The following is a 6,627-nucleotide window of genomic DNA, read 5'->3' as shown; positions in this document are numbered from 1 at the left end:
ACATACATACATACATACATACATACATACATACATACATACATACATACATACATACATACATACATACATACATACATACATACATACATACATACATACATACATACATACATACATACATACATACATACATACATACATACATACATACATACATACATACATACATACATACATACATACATACATACATACATACATACATACATACATACTGCGACGAGGCGCTGCAGAAGCGAACGATGATGAGAGGACTGACGAAGACAACGATCGCCGATAGTCGTGCGCATGGGCTTCATCTTGTATGCCTGTCTTCTGGCCGTTGTATATATCTTGTAAATATAATGTCACGCGTCTTTTCTCCCCGTAACATTTTGGTGGAGGTGCGGGCTTTTCAAGTTTCAAGATGGATCTACGCAGCGGACGCTCCTTGGCGGCATATACAGTGCCAGCGCAAGGCGGGATCGAGAATACTTCGAGCAGGTTACCAAGCGTGCCTCAACCATCTGCCGCCAACCGCCCCGTCGTCTTCACACAACTGCGTGACCCAGGTACCTTTTATGGCTCTCAAAACACAGACGTCGAAGATTGGCTTCAACTATACGAATGGGTGAGCACTAGCAACAACTGGGACCCGATTCTGATGCTAGCGAGCATCATATTTTACCTGTCGGGCACGGCACAACTGTGATTTCTGAACCACGAAGAGGAACTTACGAGCTGGGACGTATGTAAGCAAAAGGGGGCTCATCGTCTTTTCGGCAAGCCCATCGGACGCCGTCGTGCTGCGCAGAAAGAACTTGCGTGCTGAGCTCAGACTTGCACCGAGTCCTATGTGACATACATCCAGGACGTGCTCGCGCTTTGTCGCAAAGTCGATGACACGATGCCGGAAACGGAAGCGCACATCCTCGAAGGTATCGCGGATGACGCGTTTACACTTCTGGTTTTTAAAAATTCATCCACAGTGCAAGACATCATCAATGAAGACGCTATGAAGAAGCAAAAAGTCACCGCGTTACTCCGAACTTCACACGTCTTCCGAACACGGCTGCGATGTCTTCCTGCGAGGACCTCTGCCTCCCACCCGCTCCACCCGTTCCTGCTGCACCCGACAATATTGTGCGCATCATCCACAACAAGATTGAAGCTGCCTCCCCAGTTCCCCGTCAGGTGCGTAACCCGGTCGTGAACTCCCGTATTCGACTGAAGAAAGTTCTTACCTCTGCTCCGATCGCTGTAGTACGCGTAGCCGGTGGTGTGATTCCGGCTGTTGCTGGGTTGCGTTCTGCTCGTGTGACTGTCGCCGGACGTCACACTTCAGTTTTCTTTTACGTCTTGGATCAGTGCCCACATGCAATCATCTTAGGACTTCCCTTTCTCTCGGCACATTCGGCTCTTATTGACTGCTCTGCAAGGGGTTATCCAGCTTGCCTCATGCCGTTGAGCCTTCTGATCCTGCGCCGAGTCGGTTGTGTTCCGCCGATTACATTCGTCTGCGACATCTAGCCGTGACGTAAATCGACGTCTCTCCTGATCTCCCTGTGGGCAATGGCGACTACATCGTGTCGCCAAACGTTACCACCCTCTGTTCGCATAATGTCGTGTTCCCGCGCTCGGTCATCCCGCACTCACTCGGCCACTCGGTCATTCCCGCACTCGGGCAATGCCGCATGCCTCCCTATTGTGAATTGTGGGCTATACCCTCAAGGGATACCCCAGGGTATCTCTCTTGAAACCCTAGCTCCAGCCTCCGACTATCATGTTTCTCTCTTAATCGAGCCTGCTGCACAGCCTCCTGCTGCTAGTGATTCGAACCTCACGATGTTAGATAACATAACGAAAATGATCGCCGCTGACCTTCCGGCCTAACACGTACACGCGCTTCGGGGCCTGTTCATGTCGTACCAGGACAATTTTGATCTCAATGACCAATCACTGGGCCAAACAACAGTTGTCAAGCATCGGATTCACACCGGCGATGCCAAACGCATACACCGATGCCCATATCGTGTCTCCTGCGCTGAGCGCCAAGTTATACTATAGGAAGTTAACAAAATGATTGCCCGTGATATCATCGAACCTTCTTGTCCATGGGCATCTCCTGTCGTGCTCGTTAGAAGGACAACAGCTGGCGCTTCTGTATCGACTACCGGAATCCTAACCAAGTAACAAAAAACGTGTACCCCTTACCTCGGATAGATGACGCCCTTAATTGACTGTCTCAGTGCAGCTGTACTTGGCGTCTATGCGTGGAGCCCGTAATTAGCTGTACGGCGAACTAGCCCTGGAGGTACTTGAAAATATTGGAGGCTGTTGTACACGGTGTCGCTTTGATTCTGGCTGTGGAGTCGAATCTCGGCAGAACAACGTGTGTCCAAGTAGTTTTCTTCGATAGGCCTTCGTTCCGGGCATTGGCAGATTGCAGTTGACTACATGGATCGTGAAAAGACGGCGTTTATTACATTATTACATCTGATGGCCTCTATCAGTTTAAGGTGGTGCCATTCGGGCTATGCACTGCTCCCGGCACATTCGAACGAATGATGGACGCCCTCCTTCACGGCTTAAAGTGGTCAATCTGCTTGTGCTACCTCGATGATGCCATTGTCTTTTCGCCGACTTTTGACACACCCTTCGAGCGTCTCTCGACGACGATCGCCGATAGTCGTGCGCAAGGGATGCATCTTGTATGCCTGTCTTGTGCCCGTCGTATATATCTTGTTAAATATATTGTCGAATGTCTTTTCTCCCTGTAATAATACATACACACATACGCACGCACGGGCGCGCACATGTACGCTTGGTAAATAGGAATACAGAGACAAATGTACTTCAGCGGGATTGCATCTGGTCCTTCGCGGTCGTTACAGGCTGGTTCTGGACTTCGCTGCACCGTCTGCACGCTAAAATATTTTGTTCTCGTGACGCACTATACCGCCTGTGTGCTACATGCTGAACACTGATGCATAAGCGCAGCATTTACTCGGCAAAATATTAAGACTACCAACTTGGCGCATTGTAGACATGACAAGCACGTGTAAGTCATTGGAGAGGCGAGTCCTAAGGTTTTCGGCAATATTAAAGCAAATCTCGAGCACATATAAAGGGATATCAAATTTACCAATATCAGAGAAATAAAGTTGGAATAGTGTAGAATGCTCATCGAATGCGTTGGCAAAAAGCAACGCTGTGCCGGGTTGCGCATAGTCCAAAGAACTGCTGAGCACGGCCTGTTTACTACACCGAGCATTTTTTTTTTTAAACTACGGTCGCTCCTTTTCTAACGAAGTGGGTTGCTAATCGAATGGCCGTTGTTGCGAACGCAGACGTTCTGCGCCATCGGGAAGAAGCTGGGCGGGTACCACGTGTACCGCTTCAACGCGGCCAAGTCGTTCGGCTGCCTCGGTCCTCTGCACCCGGCTCGCAAGCTTTGCGTGCGGCTCGTCACCAGCCAGTATCCTTCGTTGGTACAAACAGCGTATCGCTAGGGCGGGGAGGGGGATACACTTTTTTTGGCGTGGACCAGATTCACGATTGGTAACTGCGGCTGAGAGGCAGTTTCCTAACTGACGACATTTATACCCACTGCAAGGCAGCGTCTTGTCAGGCTATATAGATGGCACATAAATAAAAAAAAGAAAGAGTCAAACGGATCGCTTGCATCAACACCGTAGTTATTTTTTTAATTGCTCGTAAGACACGTTCAACTAAATGAACATACCGATTCGCCGAACATACCGAACACACATTCGCGTTTCTTTCCGGCCTGATGGTCACGAAAACTTTATGTGCTGGAACCGAAGGCACTCACATCATCTCTCGCGTCTGTGTGAAACCTTTCAACCGCTAATCGAACACTGAACGGTTGTTTGCACCTGCCTGCCGCTGTCTCTCCTTAAACTGTAATCCGGCACCGAAAGTCCTTCCGTGCCTACAGTGATCCGAACTGTAACGACACTCAAGCACATCGAGTTTAAGAGCCGCGCACAGTAGTTGTCTTGCACCCCTTGACGTCGTTCGTGTCTCAGATACCTGGACATGTTCGTTCTAGTCCTGGTGCTCCTCAACACGCTCATGCTTGCCCTCAAGTACCGCAACTGGCTCCTGGAGTGAGTACTTTCTCTCTCCCCATCAGCACTGCTCGCACACTACGTGTTTTCGCATGGCTCTCACTTACCTCTGGTGCACGTAGACTGATTTACGAGAGCTTATATACTGAGGTAAGACCTCAATAATAACTGCTGAAAAGAAGGCAGCTTGCACATAAAAGGGAGTCAAAAGCGGCCGCAGCTGCATTTCTTTCTCTCGCCGAGCTCGATGCGCTCGATGATGCAGCGTACCGACGATGCACAGTTTCTGCACCCTAGTGTATGTATATGCATGCAATGATCGCGCATGCGATCTAGCGACATCATATAATTTCCGTACTTCCTAATATGAAAACGATGAAGAATCGTTGCACTTCTGTAGGAATAATGTGGAAAAAGATGCGATTACTCGAACTGCATGCGGAGATGTTTCAGGAGGCTTGCTTAGCTGCCTTGATTCTCTATAGACCTGTTTGTGCGCCTTCCTTAACTTTGATTTTCGAGAAAACAAGGCGGGGGCAGTCCCTGTTCTTGAGAAACGAAAGAGAAGCGGTCCTGATGCTTCGGAAACGCAAGAAAGGTCGAGAAAGTGCGACTCAAGACCACACTGGCTAAACGCGCGTTTGAGAGGACTTCTTGGAGCACATAAATATAAGAGCTGAATCGACCACAGGCAGGTTCAATATATCTGGGACTGCTACGAAGCCTTGGGAGACAAAAAGCATCCTGTGTAGACTGCTGCGCAACGGCAACCAAGCGTACGAAAACAGTTAATTCGTAACAGTACTATAGTTTTTATCTCTAGACGACATCGCACGAGAACATCCCCTGTCCTCGGCGGTCGCGTGGCATGGCTTCGTGCCGGTGTACACAAATTTATCTTGTGACAGTGCGTCGTAAGCTCGTGCACATCACGCTAGACACGCAAATAGGCTCATCAGCACCCGCCGCGGTTGCTCAGTGGCTATGGTGTTGGGCTGCTGAGCACGAGGTCGCGGGATCGAATCCCGGCCACGGCGGCCGCATTTCGATGGGGGCGAAATGCGAAAACACCCGTGTGCTTAGATTTAGGTGCACGTTAAAGAACCCCAGGTGGTCAAAATTTCCGGAGTCCTCCACTACGGCGTGCCTCATAATCAGAAAGTGGTTTTGGCACGTAAAACCCCAAATATTATTATTATTAGGCTCATCAGTAAATAGAAAGGAAGAGATGAATGATAAGTGAACGAAGGTTATCGCAACGCACTGCGGCAGGACACGTATTTCGAGCCGTTGCGCCAAGCCTCCCTTGCAATGAGAAGCAATTTCAGTCGGTAGCCTCCAGTGCATTCTTGGCGACAGTGCACGTATTAGGCAAGATTAATTAGCCTGTGCACGCCGCAAAAAGAAAGCGACAAAGAAACGCGGGGATAGTGACGAAGGCAAGGGGTTCAACGCATGAGATAGTAGCAAGGCATTGATAACGTTAAATGGTCCTCAATTCTAAGAGCACCGATACGCGAGAAACGAAACACAATGGGCTAACCACGGCCGCTCAAAGCTTTCCGTGGGGCTGCATTGAAAAAGAAAAAAGAAGAAAGTGTATGGCACACGTGGTACGGTAGTGTTCTTGCAGTGCACCGTGAGCGTACTGTGCGTTGCAGCTTGCTGTTCCTCGCCCTCTTCACGCTCGACATCGTGATCCGGGCGGCGGCGCGGGGATTCCTGATGCACAAGTTCAGCTACCTGAGCGAGCTCTGGAACTGCCTCGACTTTGTCGTCACCTGCGCCGGGTGAGCTTGCTGTTGTAGAGACCCCGCTGACGCGCCACGGCAGCACGCTACGGGTGCCGGGCTCGGCGGCTACGGTGTCTCACGCTGAGAGCATTGAAGTCGCGGGTTCAGTCCACCGCCTACGCCGCCGATTCGCGATGGGGATGCAATACGAAAGCATCCATTGGAGGAGTTTCAGAAATCGGGGACTCAAAGTTAGGGGACGCGATTTGCTGGGCGTAAAAAATAAACGCGGTGGGCTTAATGTGGTGTTTGGGCTTATTTGCGTACGCTATTTCTGAAGCTCCCTAACATTACGGTTAGTGCGCGCTACCAAAAAAAAAAAGGAAAAAAAACTGGCAAGTGGCAAAATTAACCCGTCATTAGGATCTCCTTTCGGAACATAGGTGCAGCATTGAAACCGTGCTAAAAGATTCAAATTAAAGCACAATTAATTAATTAATCAATCAACCAGTCGATCGATCAAAATTACATAGAACACATTCCTGACGTCTGTCTACATAAGCGAAGCTTCTTTTAGATTTTGAGAATGGGGCATTGAAACAGCACGTACATTGTGCAGGTCTCTCTTCATTTACAGATTACTGCTAATAAGGCGCTGTGGCACCACAATACGATGAAAAAAGCGTATATAGCGAATTCTCTCAGCCACCATGGCGGAACTTCAATTGGAAGTTTTGTTCAGCAATATAACCTGTTCAATCACGTGGCACGACGTGCTCGACCTTGTAGAAGTGCGCCACAGCGCCACAGTATGATGA

This window comes from Dermacentor variabilis, chromosome 2 (assembly GCF_050947875.1).
Source record: "Dermacentor variabilis isolate Ectoservices chromosome 2, ASM5094787v1, whole genome shotgun sequence".
Taxonomy (NCBI): domain Eukaryota; kingdom Metazoa; phylum Arthropoda; class Arachnida; order Ixodida; family Ixodidae; genus Dermacentor; species Dermacentor variabilis.
Note: the sequence above shows the minus strand (reverse complement) of the source record.